The sequence below is a fragment of the Saccopteryx bilineata genome, chromosome 5 (assembly GCF_036850765.1).
Source record: "Saccopteryx bilineata isolate mSacBil1 chromosome 5, mSacBil1_pri_phased_curated, whole genome shotgun sequence".
Lineage (NCBI taxonomy): Eukaryota > Metazoa > Chordata > Mammalia > Chiroptera > Emballonuridae > Saccopteryx > Saccopteryx bilineata.
In genome coordinates this window covers 26,803,648-26,825,687 of record NC_089494.1, presented here as the reverse complement: position 1 = coordinate 26,825,687, position 22,040 = coordinate 26,803,648, and positions in this window count along the sequence as shown.

The following is a 22,040-nucleotide window of genomic DNA, read 5'->3' as shown; positions in this document are numbered from 1 at the left end:
TACAAGGACATTGTACTTAAAACAGCTTGGGACTGGCATAAGAATAGGCATACAGATCAATGGAACAGAACAGAGAACCCAGAAGTAAACCCACACCTTTATGGTCAATTGACATTTGACAAAGGAGGTAAGAGCATACAATGGAATAAAGACAGTCTCTTTAATAAATGGTGTTGGGAAAATTGGACAGGTACATGCAAAAAAATAAAACTAGACCACCAACTTACACCATTCATAAAAATAAACTCAAAATGGATAAAAGACTTAAATGTAAGTCGTGAAACCATAAACACCTTGGAAGAAAATATAGGCAATAAACTCTCTGATATCTCTTGTAGCAATATTTTTGTTGATTTATCTCCACGGGCAAGTGAAATAAAGGACAGGATGAACAATGGGACTATATGAAACTAAAAAGCTTTGGCACAGCTAAAGATACCATTAACAAAATAAAAAGACAACCCATACAATGGGAAAATATATTTGCCAATATGTCTGATAAGGGGTTAATAACCAAAATTTATAAAAAACTTCTAAAACTCAACACCAGTAAGGTAACAAATCCAATTAATAAATGGGCAAAAGAACTGAACAGACACTTCTCCAAGGAGGACATACAGATGGCCAATAGTCATATGAAAAACTGTGCAACATCACTAATCATCAGAGAAATGTAAATTAAAACCACAATATACCACCTCACACCAGTCAGAATGGCACTCATTGACAAATCGACACACAATAAGTGCTGGCAAGGATGTGGAGAAAAGAGAACCCTCCTGCACTGCTGGTGGGAATGCAGACTGGTGCAGATACTGTGGAAAACAGTGTGGAGATTCCTCAAAAAATTAAAAATAGAACTGTCTTTTGACCCAGGTATCCCACAATTAGGAATATATCCTAAGAATCACCAAATCACTGACTCAAAAGAAGATATTGGTGGGAATGTAAAGTAGTACACCATTATGGAAGAAAGTATGGTGGTTCCTCAAAAAACTGAAAATAGAACTACCTTATGACCCAGCAATCCCTCTACTGGGTATATACCCCCAAAACTCAGAAACATTGATACGTAAAGACACATGCAGCCCCATGTTCATTGCAGCATTGTTCACAGTGGCCAGGACATGGAAACAACCAAAAGGCCCGTCAATAGATGACTGGATAAAGAAGATGTGGCACATATACACTATGGAATACTACTCAGCCATAAGAAATGATGACATCGGATAATTTACAGCAAAATGGTGGGATCTTGATAACATTATACGAAGTGAAATAAGTAAATCAGAAAAAACCAGGAACTGCATTATTCCATATGTAGGTGGGACATAAAAGTGAAACTAAGAGACATTGATAAGAGTGTGGTGGTTACGGGGGGAGGGAGGAGAGGGAGAGGGAAAGGGGGAGGGGGAGGGGCACAAAGAAAACTAGATAGAAGGTGACAGAGGACAATCTGACTTTGGGTGATGGGTATGCAACATAATTGAATGACAAGATAACCTGGACTTGTTATCTTTGAATATATGTATCCTGATTTATTGATGTCACCGCATTAAAAAAATGAAATTATTAAAAAAAAGAAGATATGCACACTTATGTTTATTGCAGCATTGTTTACAATAGTCAAGATACGGAAACAGCCCAAGTGTCTGTCAATGGATGAGTGGGTTATAAAGCTGTGGTACATATACACAATGGAATACTACACGGCTGTGAGGAAGAAGGAAATCTTACTTTTTGTGACAGCATGGATGGACATGGAGATTATTATGCTAAGTGAAATAAGCCAGGCAGTAAAAGATAAATATCATATGATCTCACTTATATGTGGAATCTAAGAAACAAAATGAGCTTAGGAACAAAATAGAGGCAGAAGCGGGTTCACAGGGAGCGGAGGGACAGCTGTCAGAGGGAAGGGGGATGAGGGGATGAGACCAGAGACAGTGAATGGATTAGTGAAATTATATATATATATATATACACACACACACACACACACACACACACACACACACACACACACACACACATAACACAGAGATACAGATAGCAGGACAGCAGGTCCCAGAGGGAAGGTGGGCAGGAGTTGGGGGGAGGGGGGCAAAAGGGGTATAGATAGGGACATGGGGGAGGAGAGGGTGGGTGTTGTATTCACCAGGATGCTTGAATCCATGTTAACACAATAAATTAAAATTAATTTAAAAAAATAAGTAAAATTTTTATCTTCCTTAACAATCGAGAAATTTGTCCTTTCAATACTAGAAATAGAAAGTCATGTTACTGAGTTTATTGAACAGAAATGTAATTATGTAAACTCTGATTTTTATATAGTCAAGAATTGGTAGAGTTGGACCTATTTGTCAGATTATTAGAGATTTTCCATAATATTTGTTTCTTTTAAAACCAAACTTCATGAATTCTTTCTTTACAAAGTAAGATATCTATATTAGAAATTAGTGTTCCTGAGACTATTCTTGTCTTTGATAATGACTGATTTGTATAAGGTTCAAAAATATTTATGCAAACTCCGAGCATTTTTTCTTGATTTTACTTGCTTTTGAATACTCCCAGGTAATACATTTTAATTTCTTATTTAAAAAGAAATAAATAAAACTTTTCATTTTTCTTTATTCAGATTGGCAAGGAAAAGTGAAAGACCCTGGTTTTAATGATATTTAACTCCTGTCGCATCCACCATATTTCCCGGACATAGCACCCTCCGACTATCACTTGTTTTTGTCCTTACAAAATTTTTTGAAGGGCAAAAAATTCAAAAATGAAGAAAATATCAAACAAGCACTGGTTCAATTTTCGCATCAAAAGATAAAACATTTTTCAAAAATGGGATATACAAATTGCCCTTATGCTGGCAAGAAATCATTAATAATAATGGCAATTATATTACTTAATAAAGTTTATTGACGGTAAGAAAAATTTGTATTTTGTTTTATTCCAAAAATGAACAGAATTTTCCAGTAGACCTTATATAAATAGGGACAGCTTATTTTTTCCTTTTTAATATGTGTGTGTGTATGTGCTGAATAAGACTGGTAAAAATAAATATCTTTGATTTTTACCCAATCTTAGGGAGGAATCTTTCAGTCTTTATGTTAACCATAAGCTTTGTTTTTGGTTTTTTTTTTGTTTTTTTTTTTTTATTAAATTTAATGCAGTGACATTGATAAATCAGGGTACATATGTTGAGAGAAAATATCTCTAGATTATTTTGACATTTGATTGTGCTGTATACCCCTCCCCCAAAGTTAAATTGTCTTCTGTCACCTTCTATCTGGTTTTCTTTGTGCCCCTCCCCTCCCCTAACCCCTCTCTCCTTCTTCACCCCCTCCCCCCTCCCCCAACCTCCCGCCCCTGTTGCCATCGCATTCTTGTTTATGTCTCTGAGTCTTATTTTTATGTCCCTTCTATGTATGGATTCATCTTAGTTTTTTTTTTTTCTGATTTACTTATTTCACTCCCTATAATGTTGTCAAGGTCCATCCATGTTATTGTAAATGATCCGATGTCATCATTTCTTATGGCTGAGTAGTATTCCATAGTATATATGTACCAAAGCTTTTTAATCCACTCGTCCTCTGACAGACACTTGGGCTGTTTCCAGATCTTCGCTATTGTAAACAATGCTGCCACAAACATGCGGGTGCATTTCTCCTTTTCGAGCCGTTCTATGGTGTCCTTGGGGTATATTCCTAAAAGTGGGATAGCTGGGTCAAAAGGCAGTTCGATTTTCAGATTTTTGAGGAATCTCCATACTGTTTTCCACAGTGGCTGCACCAGTCTGCATTCCCACCAGCAGTGCAGGAGGGTTCCCTTTTCTCCACATCCTCGCCAGCACTTATTCTGTGTTGTTTTGTTGATAAGCGCCATTCTGACTGGTGTGAGGTGATATCTCATTGTGGTTTTAATTTGCATTTCTCTAATGATTAGTGATGTTGAGCATTTTTTCATATGCCTATTGGCCATCTGTATGTCCTCTTTGGAGAAGTGTCTATTCATCTCTTTTGCCCATTTTTGGATTGGGTTGTTTGTCTTCCTGGTGTTGAGTTTTACAAGTTCTTTATAAATTTTGGTTATTAACCCCTTATCAGACGTATTGTCAAATATGTTCTCCCATTGTGTAGTTTGTCTTTTTATTCTGTTCTTGTTGTCTTTAGCTGTGCAAAAGCTTTTTAGTTTGATATAGTCCCATTTGTTTATTCTGTCTTTTATTTCACTTCCCCGTGGAGATAAATCAGCAAATATATTGCTCCGAGAGATGTCGGAGAGCTTACTGCCTATGTTTTCTTCTAAGATGCTTATGATTTCACGGCCTACATTTAAGTCTTTTATCCATTTTGAGTTTATTTTTGTGAGTGGTGTAAGCTGGTGATCTAGTTTCATTTTTTTGCAGGTAGCTGTCCAATTTTCCCAACACCATTTGTTAAAGAGGCTGTCTTTACTCCATTGTATTTCCTTACCTCCTTTGTCAAATATCAGTTGTCCATAGAACTGTGGGTTTAATTCTGGGTTCTCTGTTCTGTTCCATTGATCTATATGCCTGTTCTTATGCCAGTACCAGGCTGTTTTGAGTACAACGGCCTTGTAGTATAACTTGATATCAGGAAGTGTGATACCTCCCACTTTATTCTTCTTTTTTAAGATTGCTGAGGTTATTCGTGTCCTCTTTTGGTTCCATATAAATTTTTGGAATATGTGTTCTATATCTTTGAAGTATGTCATTGGTATTTTAATTGGCATTGCATTGAATTTATAGATTGCTTTGGGTAATATAGACATTTTAATGATGTTTATTCTTCCTAACCATGAGCACGGTTTTTGTTTGTTTTGTTTGTTTTTAAATAAGTGCTCTTTATTATCTTGAGGAAGTTTCTTTGTATTTTTCTAAAAGTTTTTTATCATGAATGTTATCTTTAGTGAAATGTTTTATTTTTGTATTCACTGATACGATCTTGTAATTTCTCTTCTTTAGTCTGTCAATATGGTAGATTCCCTGATTGCATAGCTTGGTTGGCTAAGAGCATCGTGCTGGAGCACAGAGGTTGTCAGTTCGATCCCTGGTTAGAGCACATACAGGAACAGATCAATGTTCCTGTCGTCTCTGTATGTCTCTCTCTTTTTCTCTCTCTCTAAAATCAATAAAATGAACAGTAAAGGCCCTGGCCAGTTGGCTCAGAGGTAGAGCATCAGCCTGGCATGCAGGAGTCCCCGGTTCGATTCCCAGCCAGGGCACACAGGAGAAGCACCCATCTGCTTCTCCACCCCTCCCCCTCTCCTTCCTCTCTGTCTCTCTCTTCCCCTCCCGCAGCTGAGGCTCCATTGGAGCAAAGATTGCCCGGGCGCTGAGGATGGCTCTGTGGCCTCTGTCTCAGGCGCTAGAATGGCTCTGGATGCAACAGAGTGACGCCCCAGAAGGGTAGAGCATCGCCCCCTGGTGGGCATGCCGGGTGGATCCCGGTCGGAAGCATGCGGGAGTCTGTCTGACTGCCTCCCTGTTTCCAGCTTCGGAAAAATGAAAAAAGAAAAAAAAAATGAACAGTAAAAAATATGGTAGATACATTTATTTATTTCTGATTATTGAATTAGTTTTGTATTCTTTCAATGAAACCTACTACATCATCCTGTAAAATTTATATATATATTTCCAAATTTTGTTTGTTAATATATTTTAAGAATTTTTGTATCTATATTCATGAGGAATATCAGTCTGTAATTTTCTTTATTGTACTGTCTTTATCTGGTTTTGGTCAAGGTAACACTAGCTTCTTAAAATGGAATGAGTTCTATTCTCTTATATTTTCTGGAAAAGATTTTATAGAATTGATCTAAATTTTTTACATGTGTGATAAAATTTTCTACTGAAACCATCTGGAACTGAAGATTTCTTTTCTGGAAGTTTTCTAAACTTGTAAATTACATTTCCTCAATAGCTGTTACACTATTCAAATTATTTCATGTTGAGGCCCTGGCCGGTTGGCTCAGTGGTAGAGCGTTGGCCTGGCGTGCGGGAGTCCCGGGTTTGATTCCCGGCCAGGGCACACAGGAGAGGTGCCCATCTGCTTCTCCACCCCTCTCCCCTCTCCTTCCTCTCTGTCTCTCTCTTCCCCTCTCGCAGCCAAGGCTCCATTGTAGCAAAGTTTGCCCGGGCGCTGAGGATGGCTCTGTGGCCTCTGCCTCAGGCGCTAGAATGGCTCTGATTGTGGCAGAGCGAAGCCCCAGATGGGCAGAGCATCACCCCCTGGTGGGCATGCTGGATGGATCCCAGTCAGGCGCATGAGGGAGTCAGTCTGACTGCCTCCCCATTTCCAACCTCAGAAAAATTAAAAAAAAAATTATTTTGTGTTGAGTGAGTATGGTAATTAGTGTTTTCAAAGAATTGATCCTTTTAATCTAAGTTACAAAAGATAGTATTTTTATTTGGAGCATTCTCCTGATGTCAGTCGGTTGTGCAGTGATATTCCCTCTTCCATTACTGATATTGAAATGTGTGTCTTCTCTCTTTTCTTTGGCAATGCTGCTAAAGATTTACTCCTGCTCCTGTCCTCTCGGCTAGGGAGAGCAGGCTTCTGCTGGGGCATTTTTGTCTGTTCTTGCTGGTTGTTTCCAGGTTGCTGTCTTTTTCTGCCCCGGGCATGGTAATGAACCCTCTACCATATCATTCATTTGGACCTCAAATCCCCATCTTTTCTGCCTTTTCCTCTTTACCTTCCAGAAACTTATGTTTGTTTTACTTCGTGAAAGGAACAAGAAAGAGATGTCTGGTCTATTTTCCTGTAAGTGTGAATGCTCTTGTTCTTTTAAACAAGGAAATGCAATTTTTTTCTTTAATGCAGCAATAGATAACTAAAACACTCACCAAGTCATACCCTCATACCATGAGTTTTCTAACCTTCATTGACAGGGACAGTATGAAAATGGAAAAACTAGGCTATTTTATACTTGCCCAGTCTCATTGTTTTTTGGGTTTTGTTTGTTTGTTTGTTTTGTATTTTTCCAAAGTGAGAAACCAGGCGGGAGGCAGAAAGACAGACTCCCACATTAGCCCGACCAGGATCCACCCGGCATGCCCATCAGGTCCCTCTGGGGTATTGCTCTGCTGCAATCGGAGCTATTCTACTGCCTGAGGCAGAGGCCATGGAGCCATCCTCAGCATCCAGGCCAACTTTGTTCCAATGGAGCCTTGACTGCAAGAGGAGCAGAGAGAGATAAAGAGAAAGGAGAGGGGGAAGAGTGGAGAAGCAGATGGGCGCTTCTCCTGTGTGCATGACTGGGAATCGAACCTGGGACATAAACACACCGGCCCGACACTCTACCACTGAGCCAACCAGCCAGGGCCCAGTCTCATTCTTAGAAGAATTTAAATGCAATTAGGGCCTGACCTGTGGTGGTGCAGTGGATAAAGCGTCGACCTGGAAATGCTGAAGTCACCAGTTCGAAACCCTGGGCTTGCCTGGTCAAGGCACATATAGGAGTTGATGCTTCCAGCTCCTCCCCACCTTCTTCTTCTTCTTCTTCTTCTTCTTCTTCTTCTTCTTCTTCTTCTTCTTCTTCTTCTTCTTCTCTCTCTCTCTCTCTCTCTCTCTCTCTCTCTGTCTCTCTCTTCCTTTCTCTCTCCTCTATAAAATGAATTAAAAAAAATAAATGCAATTAGTTTGAGAAGTCTTCCTAGTATAGGAATTTTAAAAACTTAACTTGTCATAGATGAGACTTCTTGTTCTTCAAAAACATCCTATGGATCATTTGTGAAACATTTTGAGAGGTAGTAATTACTTGAACTAGCTGAACCTCTCTAGAGGAGCTTGACGTTTGTTACCACACTACTGCACCATTGCTCCTGTTCTGGATGTTCAGTGCCACTTAGGCATACTTTTGAGATATTTGAAGTTCGGGGATATTGGTGCTTTAACATGGTTTTAAAAACTCCATTGACAAAATTCATATATACACCTTTATTCTGTGGTTAAGGTGTGTCCAAGACAAGAGACTATATGGGTATTATAATTTTATTTATTTGCTTAAAATTTCTTAAATGATGAAAATTATGTGCTATGCTTATGGACTAGATTATTAAAGATTTGTTATTTTTTATTTTATCCAGAATTCTCTGGAGAAATCAATAACGTCTAATTCCAGTATTTAGGAAACTGGAGAAGGTTAGTTAATAATTATAACTGTAAATATCAAAATTGTTGAGGGTACAAGATGTAGCTGGAAAAAAATAGAGTGTTAAGACAAAAGATGAAGACAAATTGGGTCAGTTGGCACTGGAGATGTCTGCACATGGACACAGGGTTTCTTACTGGCCGAGACTCAGTTCAATGCATAACTAATGTATGTCATATGTTCACATATTTATGATATTTATGTCAATGCATAATGTAAAAAGCAAGCACCAAATAAAAACAAGCACCACAATCTTTTCTGAATTTTCAAACTAACTCTAATTTTGTCTTCCAGTGGAATGCTTTATATCAATAGGAAATTAAATATCTATTCTGCTCCCATCTACTTTATTTTTTATTGTTTTAAAATTTTTATTTATTTATTTTAGAGAGAGAGGGAGAAAAACACAGAGAGAGAGAGAGAGACATCAATTTTGCTGCTGTCATTAGTTGATTTCAATATGTGCCCTGACTGAGGATTGAACCAGCAACCTTGGCATGTCATGAGGATGCTCTAACCAACTGAGCCACCTGGTCAGGGCCCTGCTAACCCATCTACTTTAACAACAACAACAACAAATTACAAATTTTACAATCAAAATCTGTCAGTTCTTTTGTACTGTTGAAGAAAAGGCCCTAGAGAAATTATCTGGTGAGGTTTTTTTCTCCTAGTCTGAGCTAAACTCAGAGACGCAGTGGTTCTATTTTCAGTTTACTGTTGCAACTAGTTTCTCTGTAGATAAAGTTCAACTGTAAAAGATGGACATCCTGCTCATGAAATGGGAGATTGCTACACAACATAACTGACATTTCCAGTATTCGAAGGAATTCAGACTAGAGATGCACTTCCATGAGGAGGGTATGAAGAGGTGGAGGGGCAGTCCAGGAAAAATATTAACATGTTACAAGTATTTACTAGGAATCTCAGCTGTCAGCAAGCACCTTTACTTTAGAGTACTAGATATAATACTTTTGCATGAATTGGATCACCTCTTCCCACCCCCATTTTCTTACTCTGTATTTAAAATAATTATTAGAATTATTTATAATAAGCATAGAATTATTCAGCACATCAGCTATTGCTGTGAATCATTTATGGATCCAAAAATTCAGACACTTTTACTGCTTTCTTCCTCTGGTATCATGAGTGCTACGCCTCTACATGCAATGCTAAGGCAAAGGAAAGGCCCCAAATTGCTAACTAACTTTATTACTGCCACACATACGGCCTGTTCCAGGGTAGCACTCTCATATCTGGGAAAGTGCTAACCAGCAACAGTTGTAGGTTTCATTGACTCATACTACTAAAAGGCAAGGTTTACTCATCTTTGTTTACTCTGCCACCCAAAGCCTTGCCTTCAATTAGAAACACTGCTTGCATGGTGCTGGCATGAAAGGGCCCAGTCAATATCTAAATTTTCAATAACTCTAGGAAGATGTTCAATTGTAAACAGGGAGTTCATAGAGAAGAAAAAATAAAATAGAAAATGAAAGTGTTTAGGTGAACTCATATAAAATTTCTTAATTTTTCGCCCTTTGCTGACAGTTCAGAAAGCTAGGCTAATGGCATCTGATGTGAGAGATGACTTAGTAGAGAAATGAAGCCTCCCACCATCTGGAAAGACAACTGTACATAGGAACTTGGACAAAATCAGATGCTGTCCGTGTTCAGTATTAGTCACCAGGATGATGTGCGACGGAGATATGAGCTATTCTTTCTCACTAATTGGTTACTGCTATTATTTTTTTAAAAGGAAGATCAAATAAATATACTCATTTATAATATGAGAGTCAAAATAAACTATAACAAGTTTGATTTAAATAAATGTTTGTTATTGGACTCTTAATGTACCGGCAAGAAATTGGCCACCTAAAATGTCAGACCAAACATTTATACATGTATTTTATTCTTCTGTGAGGAAATAATAAACCATTTGAGATTAACTCTCTCTTCCCAAGTTTCAGAATATAATTCAGAAATTATCTTTTATAAAGTCAATTCATGATAATATATTATGACTAGTGTCCTTGAAAATATGTCTAACAATAATTTATTCTGACCACTGTGAAAAGATGCCTAACTGCTATGTAAAGATGCGCTCAGCATGCATATTCCTCAAATGTTTCAACCAAGGCCTGCTACTAGATTCACTTTTCTAAGATGCTAAATATTTGAAATGAATGTAGAAAATGGCAGACAATCTGTGTAGATTGTTCTGACCTCCAGGTTCAGATGGCTTTCTAGGTTAAAAAAGAATGTATTCTTAATTAGGTGAGAACTTTGCTATCTAGTAATGAAAAGGCAACATTGTCCTAAAAGACTGATTTAAAGAGAGGAAAGCAGTACAGGGTGTTCTGCAAATTAAATTTTTAGTGCTTAGTGGTTCAGTACTTTATGGAAACTCTCAAAGGTACTATTCTTCCACATTTTAATGAGAATGCATTGCTTGTTTTCTTAAAACAAATTCTTAGGATCCCAGAAATCCTACAGAGGTCAAGAATCTACTACCTGGAGAGAGAGAACTCTGTCAATGAAATACCTGACACATACCAGGAGGTCTGTGGGAGGGGCACTGATGTGGCCAAGCTGTATCAGTATTGTAATATGTGGTATCAGGGAATAGCGGGGCTATAGAACACGTGTTTTCCTTTTCTTCATATATTCAGCATAATATCAGTGGGCAATGTAGTGCCTTGAGAGAGACAGTAATATACTCCATTGATGGATACACTAAATTTTTGTGGATAGAGAATATTATACACTCTGGGGAAACTTCTTTAAGAAATAGAATGAATAATTACAAGTACATTATCAGATACAATATGAATTTTATTTATAATAAAACCATGAATCAATATGAACTAGATATTTTAAGAAGTTGATACATACCATAAATATCATAATATCCAGCCAAATAAAATGACAGTCTTATTAACTGCCTAATAGTCTTTTATAATTTTTTTCTCTCCATCTTTTTTTTTTCTTTTTATAATAATTTTATTTTTTTAATGGGGTGACATCAATAAATCAGGATACATATATTCAAAGATAACAAGTCCAGGTTATCTTGTCGTTCAATTATGTTGCATACCCATCACCCAAAGTCAGATTGTCCTCTGTCACCTTCTATCTTGTTTTCTTTGTGCCCTGCCCCCTCCCACTATCCCTCTCTCATTCCCCGCCCCGTAACCACCACACTCTTATCAACGTCTCTTAGTTTCACTTTTATGTCCCACCTACACATGGATTAATGCAGTTCCTGATTTTTCTGATTTACTTATTTCGCTTCATATCATGTTATCAAGATCCCACCATTTTGCTGTAAATGTTCAGATGTCATCATTTTTTATGGCTGAGTAGTATTCCATAGTGTATATGTGCCATATCTTCTTTATCCAGTCATCTATTGACAGGCTTTTTGGTTGTTTCCATGTCCTGGCCACTGTGAACAATGCTGCAATAAACATGGGGCTTCATGTGTCTTCACGTATCAATGTTTCTGAGGTTTTGGGGTATATACCCAGTAGAGGGATTGCTGGGTCATAAGGTAGTTCTATTTTCAGTTTTTTGAGGAACCACCATACTTTCTTCCATAATGGTTGTACTACTTTACATTCCCACCAACAGTGGATGAGGGTTCCTTTTTCTCCACAGCCTCTCCAACATTTGCTATTACCTCTCTTGCTAATAATAGCTAATCGAACAGGTGTGAGGTGGTATCTCATTGCCGTTTTGATTTGCATTTCTCTAATAGCTAAAGAAGATGAGTATCTTTTCATATATCTGTTGGCCATTTGTATTTCTTCCTGGGAGAAGTGTTTGTTCATATCCTCTTCCCATTTTTTTATGGGATTGTTTGTTTATTTGTTGTTGAGTTTTATGAGTTCTTTGTACATTTTGGATATTAGGCCCTTATCTGAGCTGTTGTTTGAAAATATAATTTCCCATTTAGTTGGCTGTCTGTTTATTTTGATATCAGTTTCTCTTGCTGAGCAAAAACTTCTTAGTCTGATGTAGTCCCATTCATTAATTTTTGCCTTCACTTCTCTTGCCTGTGGAGTCAAATTCATAAAATGCTCTTTAAAACCCAGGTCCATGAGTTGAGTACCTATGTCTTCTTCTATGTACTTAATTGTTTCAGGTCTTATGTTCAGATCTTTGATCCATTTTGAGTTAATTTTTGTACAGGGGGACAAACTGTAGTCCAGTTTCATTCTTTTGCATGTGGCTTTCCAGTTTTCCCAGCACCATTTATTGAAGAGGCTTTCTTTTTCCATTGTGTGTTGTTGGCCCCTTTATCAAAAATTATTTGACTATATATATGTGGTTTTATTTCTGGACTTTCTATTCTGTTCCATTGGTCTGAGTGTCTCTTTTTCTGCCAATACCATGCTGTTTTGATTGTCGTGGCCCTATAATAGAGTTTGATGTCAGGTATTGTAATGCCCCCAGCTTCATTCTTTTTCTTTAGGATTGCTTTGGCTATTCAGGGTTTTTTATAGTTCCATATAAATCTGATGATTTTTTGCTCTATTTCTTTAAAAAATGTCATTGGAATTTTGATGGGAATTGCATTAAATTTGTATATTGCTTTGGGTAATATAGCCATCTTGATTATATTTATTCTTCCTAGCCAAGAACAAGGTATATTCTTCCATTTCATTATATCTTTTTAGATTTCCCTTAACAATGGTTTATAGTTTTCATTATATAAGTCCTTTACATTCTTTGTTATGTTTATTCCTAAGTATTTTATTTTTTTTGTTGCAATTGTGAAGGGTATTATTCTTTGAGTTCATTCTCAATTGTTTCATTGTTGGCATATAGAAAGGCTATTGACTTCTGTATGTTAATTTTGTATCCTGCGACCTTACTGTCTTGGCTTATTGTTTCTAGTAGTCTTTTTGTGGATTCTTTGGGGTTTTCGATGTATAGGATCATATCATCTGCAAAAAGTGATACCTTTACTTCTTCTTTTCTGATATGGATGCCTTTTATTTCTTTGTCTTGTCTGATTGCTCTGGCTAGAACCTCTAGTACCACATTAAATAAGAGTGGAGAGAGTGGACAACCCTGTCTTGTTCCTGATTTAAGGGGGAAAGCCTTCAGTTTAGTGCCATTTAAAATATCTCAAAATAAATCATGTTAGATATTTTTCTTCTATACCCATTTTGTTGAGAGTCTTAAACATAAAATTGTGTTGTATTTTATCAAAAGCCTTTTCTGCATCTATTGATAAGATCATGTGGTTTTTGTTCTTTGTTTTGTTGATATGGTGTATTACGTTAACCGTTTTACGTATGTTGAACCATCCTTGAGATTCTGGGATGAATCCCACTTGATCATGATGTATTATGTTTTTAATATGTTGTTGTATTCGATTTGCTAGTATTTTGTTTAGTATTTTAGCATCTGTATTCATTAGAGATATTGGTCTGTAGTTTTCTTTTTTTGTGCCATCCTTGCCTGGTTTTGGTATGAGGGTTATGTTGGCCTCATAAAATGTGTTTGGAAGTATTGCTTCTTCTTCAATTTTTTGGAAAACTTTGAGTAGAATAGGAACCAAGTCTTCTTTGAATGTTTGATAAAATTTGCTGGTATAGCCGTCAGGGCCTGGACTTTTATTTTTGGGGAGGTTTTTAATGGTTTTTTCTATTTCTTCTCTACTGATAGGTCTGTTTAGGCTTTCTGCTTCTTCTTGACTCAGTCTAGGAAGGTTGTATTGTTCTAGGAATTTATCCATTTCTTCTAGGTTGTTGAATTTAGTGGTATAAAGTTTTTCATAGTATTCTACAATAATTCTTTGTATATCTACGGTGTCCGTGGTGATTTCTCCTCTTTCATTTTGGATTTTGTTTATATGAGTTCTTTCTCTTTTTTCCTTGGTAAGTCTTGCCAAGGGTTTGTCAATTTTGTTGATCTTTTCAAAGAACCAGCTCCTTGTTCTATTAATTTTTTCTATAGTTTTTCTGTTCTCTAATTCATTTATTTCTGCTCTGATTTTTATTATCTCCTTTCTTCGGCTGGTTTTGGATTGTCTTTGTTCTTCTTTTCCTAGTTCCTTAAGGTGGGAAGTTAAGTGGTTCACTTGGGCTCTCTCTTGTTTGTTCATATATGCCTGAAGTGATATGAACTTCCCTCTTATCACTGCCTTTGCTGCATCCCATAGATTCTGATATGTTGTATTGTCATTTTCATTAGTCTGTATATATCTTTTGATCTCTGCACTTATTTCTTCTTTGACCCATTCATTTTTTAAAAGTATGTTGTTTAGTTTCCACATTTTTGTGGGATTTTTTTCCTTTTTTTTGCAGTTGAATTCTAGTTTCAAGGCTTTATGATCAGAAAATGTGCTTGGTACAACTTCGATTTTTCTGAATTTGCTGATGTTGTTTTTGTGGCCCAACATATGGTCAGTTCTTGAGAATGATCCATGTACACTGGAGGAAAATGTATACTCAGTCACTTTGGGATGAAATGTCCTGTAGATGTCTATCATATCCAGGTGCTCTAGTGTTTTGTTTAAGGCCACTATGTCTTTGTTGATTCTCTGTTTGGATGACTGATCTAGAGCCGTCAGCGGTGTATTGAGGTCTCCAAGTATGATTGTATTTTTGTCAGTTTTTGTTTTAAGGTCAATAAGTAGCTGTCTTATATATTTTGGTGCTCCTTGGTTTGGTGCATATACATTAAGAATTGTTATGTCTTCTTGATTCAGTGTCCCCTTAGCCATTATGAAATGGCCATTTTTGTCTCTGAATACTTTTCCTGTCTTGTAGTCAGCATTATCTGATATGAGTATTGCTACACCTGCTTTTTTTTGGATGTTATTTGCTTGGAGTATTGTTTTCCAGCCTCTCACTTTGAATTTGTTTTTATCCTTGTTACTTAGATGAGTTTCCTGTAGGCAGCATACAGTTGGATTTTCTTTTTTAATCCATTCTGCTACTCTGTGTCTTTTTATTGGTGAGTTTAATCCGTTTACATTTAGTGTAATTATTGACACTTGTGAGTTCCCTATTGCCATTTTATATCTTGCTTTCTGTTAGTTTTGTGTCTTGTTTGATCCTTCTCTTTCGTTTTTCTATCTTTTGTTTTTATTTGGTTGTATTCCATGCATCTTTCCTCTGTTGCTATCTTTTCTATCTCATGTGCTTCTGTGGTGGTTTTTTCAATGGTGGTTACCTTTGAGTAATGAAAAGAGTCCCTACCCTGTTCACTGTAGTGAACTATTTTTGTGAGTACTTTTGCACTCCATCGTCCTTTGCTACTGTTAATCTCCATCTTCTCCCCCCCTTTGTTTTTGTTGTTGTCACAGTTTGAATTTGGTTTTATTGTGTTCTTCTTGGAGCTTTTACTTGTGGCTCTGTTTTTTTATTGTTCTTTGTATCTGATTGGAGAACCCCCTTTAGTAATTCCTGGAGTGGGGGTTTTCTGATGATAAATTCCCTCATCTTTTCTGTATCTGTGAATGTTTTTATTTCTCCTTCGTATTTGAAGGATCGCTTTGATGGGTATAGTATTCGTGGCTGAAAGTTCCTCTCTTTCAGGACTTTAAATATTGGGGTCCACTCTCTTCTAGCTTGTAGAGTTTCTGCTGAGAAATCTGATGATAATCTAATGGGCCTTCCTTTATATGTTGTATTCTTCTTTTCCCTGGCTGCCTTGAGAATTTTTTCTTTGCTCTTGGTTTGTGTCAATTTCATTATGATATGCCTTGGAGTAGGTTTGTTGGGGTTAAAAAAACTCGGAGTTCTGTTTGCTTCTTGAACTTGAGGCTTTAGTTCTTTCCACCGGCTTGAGAAGTTCTCATCTATTATTTGTTTGAGTATGTTCTCCATTCCATTTTCTCTCTCTTCTCCCTCTGATATACCTATTATTCTTATGTTATTCTTTTTGACGGAGTCAGATAATTCCTGTAGGAATTATTCCTCATTTTTTTAAATTTTGGAGTCTCTTTCTTCTTCTCTCTGTTGTGCCTCAAGTTGCTTGTCTTCTATTTCACTAATCCTCTCTTCTATCTGACCTGTTCTATTAGCTAAGCTTGTTATTTCGTTTTTCAGCTCGTGAATTGAGTTTTTCATCTCTGTTTGATTTGTTTTTATAGTTTCAATTTCCTTGGACATATATTCTTTGTGTTCATTGAGTTGTTTTCTGAGCTCCCTAAATTGCCTTTCTGTGTTTTCTTGTATATCTCGGAGGATTTTTAGGATTTCTATCTTGAATTCTCTGTCATTTAGCTCCAAGGTTTCCAATATATTAAATTTTTTCTCCATAGATTTTTCCTCATCTAGCTGTGTTACCTCTCTTTCTTTTGTATCCATGATATTTGATTTTCTCTTCCTTAATGGCATCTGAGGGTGGTTTTGTTGATAGTATTAATGAGATTTAATAAAGAATAAAAAGTTAAAAAAATAAAAAATTGATAAGAGTTGTTTTCTTTTTTAAAAAAATTAATAATGAAATAAAGAAAAATAAAATAAAATAAAAATTTTTAAAAAAGGAAATTATTCCCCTCCTCCGTTTTTCCTCTCCTCTCCTCTCCCCTCTTTCTTGAGAAAATCTTGTGGTGAAATGTGAATTATAACAAACAATGCCTGTAATGGAGGGCCTGAATTGGGGAAAAGTAATAAGGGGGCAAAGAAAAAGAAAAAAGAAAAGAAAAAAGAAGGGGGTATGGACTCACAAAAAGCAAATAAGGAAAAAATTTGGGTCAAGAATAAAATGATTTGCTTTTAGGTGTTGGTTGATTAAGAGTTATGATGAGAGGAATAAGAGGAAAACAGAAAAATGGGGGGACAAATTAAAAAATTACTATTGTATTTAGTGGAACAAGAACTAGATAAAATGGAGAGCCAGGTATGGGAGCACTGCTAGTGAGTTAAAAAGGTGAAGTAAAAAAACCCCAAAATGCCACAAACATAAGTTTGAGTCCCAGATAGGATAATTTGTTTGTTATTGAGGTTTGAATGAGAGGAGATGTAAAGGAGAAGGGAAGAAACTAATATAGAGGGAGAAAAGAAAGAGAGAGAGAGAGAGAGAAAAAGAGGGAACCACTAAAAGAAGAAAAAAGAAAAAAGTGGGGAGAGAGAGAGAGAGAGAGAGTTAAGGGTTTTGGAGTGCAACCCTCATAGAGAGAAAGGAAGAGGAGAGAAAAGATAATGGGAGATGTAACACTTATGGGCAGTGTAGTTCAAGGAGAGGAGAGAGTAAGACCGGCAGAGAGTTAATAGGCCAAATTGGAGGAGGAAAAAGAATATCAAGAATGAAGGTAAGAGAAACAAATGAACAAATATAATAAAATGTGACAGGTTATAAAGTCTGCAGATTATTTTTGATTTTGAGAGGTTATCTTGCTTTTTCTTTTCTCTCCCTCTTCTTGGTCAGTGACTCTGTACCCCGGGTTCTGCCCCTTTGGCATGCTCCGGTAGAGGTTTGCAGTTGATAAGTCTCTATGGCAATGTCATGTATTTGCTTTAGTCTCGTTGGCAGTCGAGGCTCATTAGCATTTATAGGCTCCGATAGTGAGAGAGTCCGTGTTCCTAGAGCCTTTCTCCTAGTCTTTCCTTCCTCAATTAGTAGCCTGATAATCCAGCTATGGGGTTGCTGCTGCCTCTGCCTGGATAGTAAGAGGCTCAAAGAGCTGGCAACTCCCCACTCTATTTCCACTCAGCACAGCCCTGTTTAGGTTAGTGAGGAAGGCGGAGCATTTCTTACTCCCTATTTCCTTCGGGGTTTGGTTATATATTTAGCCTATTTTTCACTCGACCATACCTTCGGGTGTATTGCAAAACATCTGGAGGCTCCAAGGATAGGTTTTTCTGTTTCTGGTTGAAGATCTTGTTGACTTTGGGGGAGATTTATTGGAATCGCTTCCTACCCCGCCATTACTCTGACATCATCTCTCTTTCTCCATCTTTTTTTTAAAAAAAATTTATTTTTTTATTTTTCCAAAGTTAGAAGTAGGGAGGCAGTCAGACAGACTCCCGCATGAGCCTGACTGGGATCCACCCGACATGCCCACCAGGGGGCAATGCTCTGGCCGTTTGGACCATTGCTCTGTTGCAGCCAGAGTCATTCTAGCACCTGAGGCAGAGGCCATGGAGCTGTCATCAGCACCTGGACCAACTTTGCTCCAATGGAGCCTTGGCTGAGGGAGGGGAAGAGAGAGATAGAGAGGAAGAAGAGGAGGAAGGGTGTAGAAGCAGATGGGCGCTTCTCCTGTGTGCCCTGACCAGGAGTTGAATCTGGGACTCCCACACGCAGGGCTGACGCTCTACTGCTGAGCCAACTGGCCAGGGCTCTCCATCTCTTGTTTGCATATTTTTATGCTCTCATAATGTGTAATTATTTCATATCATTACTTTCCAATGAAGAAAGAGAAAGAGAATTCCACCTTTAGTATGTCTGTTTTGACTCCTTATTCCCAACCTTGTCCCTCTCCATCACCCATATACTTCCATGGCTGGGGGCCTTGGGACATGCTGACCTTGCAAGATGACCTCTGACCCTGCACCTTCATGACCTGGGGGCTGGCACAGATGGTGTAAGCATTTTACTGGAAATCTTCCTGCTCTGAGACTGCCACCATTCACTCCATTCACTTCACTATTATATGGAAGGAACAAACACACAAATATATCCCACCTAATCCAAACTGAATGCAATCCCAGGTCCCCTTTCCTTTTAGCCAAACGTCAGAAAGCCTGTGACTGCTTCAACCTCTCAGTATAGCTTTTAACCAATTGTATGTGACAGTAACACTTTAAAAAAGTTTTGCAGAAACATATGACTGCTTGAACATTTTATTAGATTTATTAACTTCATGCTGACTATGCCTTGGTGTCTCCACAGTTTCGTTTTTGACTTCCAGGAGTATACTTTTATTACAAATATTTCGCCAAGACAGAACTTCAAGACCATTCCTTTTTTATCATTTTCTTCTCAAATTCTTTTATATATTTTATAATTTAGAAATAAACTTTCATTTTTACATCTGTCAAAAATCAGTTGCTAAAGATGTTCCTCTTGTCAACCGAAAGTGCTGCAGTGAACTGGCTGGAGAGACCAAGTGGGACAGCAGCTTCAGTTTCTCTCATTTAACCCGTGATATACTAGTAATACAGTTTGAGGCAGTTGGCGTCAGTTAACTTAGATATTTAAAAATATCATGTTATGTTTTTCTTTTAAATGAAAAGCCCAATTAATTAAAAAATTTAAGGGTTTACAAAACACTAATTTGAAAAACTGTATGGACCCTTATGTTCATTGCCATGTAATTTATAATAGCCAACATATAGAAACAACCCAAGTGTTCATCAGTAGATGAGTGGATTAAAATGCTGTACTATACTTATGTAATGGATTATTGCTCAGCCATAGAAAGAATGAAATCTTATTATTTGCAACCACATGGATGGATCTAGAGGGTATTATGATCAGTTAAATAAGTCAGTCAGAGAAAGACAAATACCTAATGAACAAAATTTAGTGATACAAATATTGAAACAAACTAGTGGACATGAGAGTGGACTGGTGTTTGCTAGAGGGGAATGGGTGTTAGGGGACTTGGTGAAAAAGGTGAAAGATTAAGGTGTACAAATTGGCAGTTACAGAACAGTCACAGGGATATAAAATTCAGCATAAGGAATACAGTCAACAATATTATGATAGCTACGTATGGTGCCAGGTGGGTATTAGAAATATTGGGGGAAACACCTTGTGAAGTACACGATTGTCTAACTATGATGCTACCTGAAACCAATACAGAATAATATTAAAAGTAAAGTGTAATTGAAAAAAAGTTTAAAGGGTTAGTTTTCAGTTTTTGCCTTTTAACAAATGATGGCTAATACTTCATTCCTTATGATTTTCACCTCCTATTGGTGATTTCTGGAGCAGAACTTTATACTTGCAGGACTGAGAAGAGACCCAAGAAGGTAGTGGGAGAAGCAGAAATAGGATTGTCTTGTAATACGTGTCTTAAATTCATGCAACAAATATCCCACTCCACTACCTAGCACAAGGGATATATATACAGGCCTCCAACCTTTTCCATTAAACCAGGCCATAGGTTGAGAAGGAGGGGAAGAAGAATGGCAATAAATAAGTCAAAGGGTGCCCTGTTCACTGTACACTTACAATTAAAGCACATACTTACTATTTTCAATTAATTAGATTAGCAATTTTCAACTGGTATGCCATAGCATATTGGTGTGGCACAAGAATTTTTAAAGCATGCAATATCTGACTTTTTAGTAAGGGGACTGACCTCTTTTCCCTTAGATCATCAAATAAAAAAATGACAACAGCCAACACAATAGTCATCTGGTATGAATGAAACAAAATTATACTTATTTTTTGTCAGATGGCAAAAAATATACTTTTTGATGTGTCACAGAATTTTAGCAATTAGTTTATGTGTGCCTTGAGATGAAAAAGTTGAAAATCACTGATTTAGAAGTTTTGATGAATTATTATTATTATTTTTTAATGAGATTGCTGTCCCTAGATGTCAGTTTCTAGATCTTTTAAAACTCTCATCTTGCAATAAGGTCCAAATGTCTAATACAAAAAAAAATGTGGAGGATGAAGTCAGAGTAATGGCGGGGTAGGAAGCGATACCGATAAATCTCCCCCAAAACTCAACAAGATCTTCAACCAGAAACAGAAAAACCTATACTTGGAGCTTCCAGATGCTTCGCAATACACCCAAAGGTATGATTGAGTGAAAAATTGGCTAAATATATAACCAAACCCCGAAGGAAATAGGGAGTAAGAAATGCTCCTCCTTCCTCACTAACCTAAACAGGGCGGCTTTCTCTGGTAACTGTGAATATAGAAACTGAGGCGGGCAAAGGGGGTGAATAGATCCAGGCCGCCGCAGCACAAACGGCCGAACCAGGCTGTGGCATAGAGATCCAAGCCGAGGAAAATCTGATCCTGTGGCAACCCAGGCAATACAAGCTAACACTTGCACCAAACCCAAACAAAGAAAGAAAAGCAGAGCGGCCATTTTACCCGGTCTCCTGGTCGGTGCGCAGTTAGTGGGCGAGAATTTCTTCCTGGGAAAGCCACGCACGGGAGGGAGTGAGAACTAATTCCAACGGTGGAGATTTTCCATGCTGGAGGGTGTTTCACTCAGAGGGAACCGCGGCTGGCCTCATATCCTGGTTTGCGCATGCAGATAAGGAGTGAGCAACTCCTCCGAGTGCCTCGGCAGTGCGCGCCCATGTTATCGCACAGAGGGGCAGAGTCAGGGGCCTTTGTGTGGGCCAAAGCGGAATCTCGAGCCGCCCCAGCGCCTTGCAAAAGCCGCGCACGGGGACGGAGCGAGACTCAATTCCAATGGTGGAGATTTTCCGTGCTGGAGGGTGTTTCACTCAGAGGGAACCGCTGCCGGCCTCATATTTTGGTTTGCGCGTGCAGATAAGGAGTGAGCGATTCCTCCGAGTGCCTCGGCAGTGCGCGCCCGTGTTATCGCACAGAAGGGCAGAGTCAGGGGCCTTTGTGTGGGCCAAAGCGGAATCTCGAGCCGCCCCAGCGCCTTGCAAAAGCCGCGCATGGGGACGGAGTGAGACTCAATTCCAACGCTACAACTTTTCCCTGCGGTTGGGGGTTTCACTCAGAGCGTGAGACTGCTGGCCTGATATCCTGGTCACAGACAGTGAGTGAGAGTTTCCTCCAAGCGCCCCGGAAGTGGGCGCCCGCTTGTGTTACCGGACAGAGTGGCAGAGCCAGAGGTCTTTGAGTGGGCAGAAAGCCCGCCTGATTATGCTAGCAGCTCTGACTGACTGAGCCTTACCCAGAGCCCTGTGCTGAGTGGAAATAGAGTGGGGAGTTGCCAGCTCTTTGAGCCT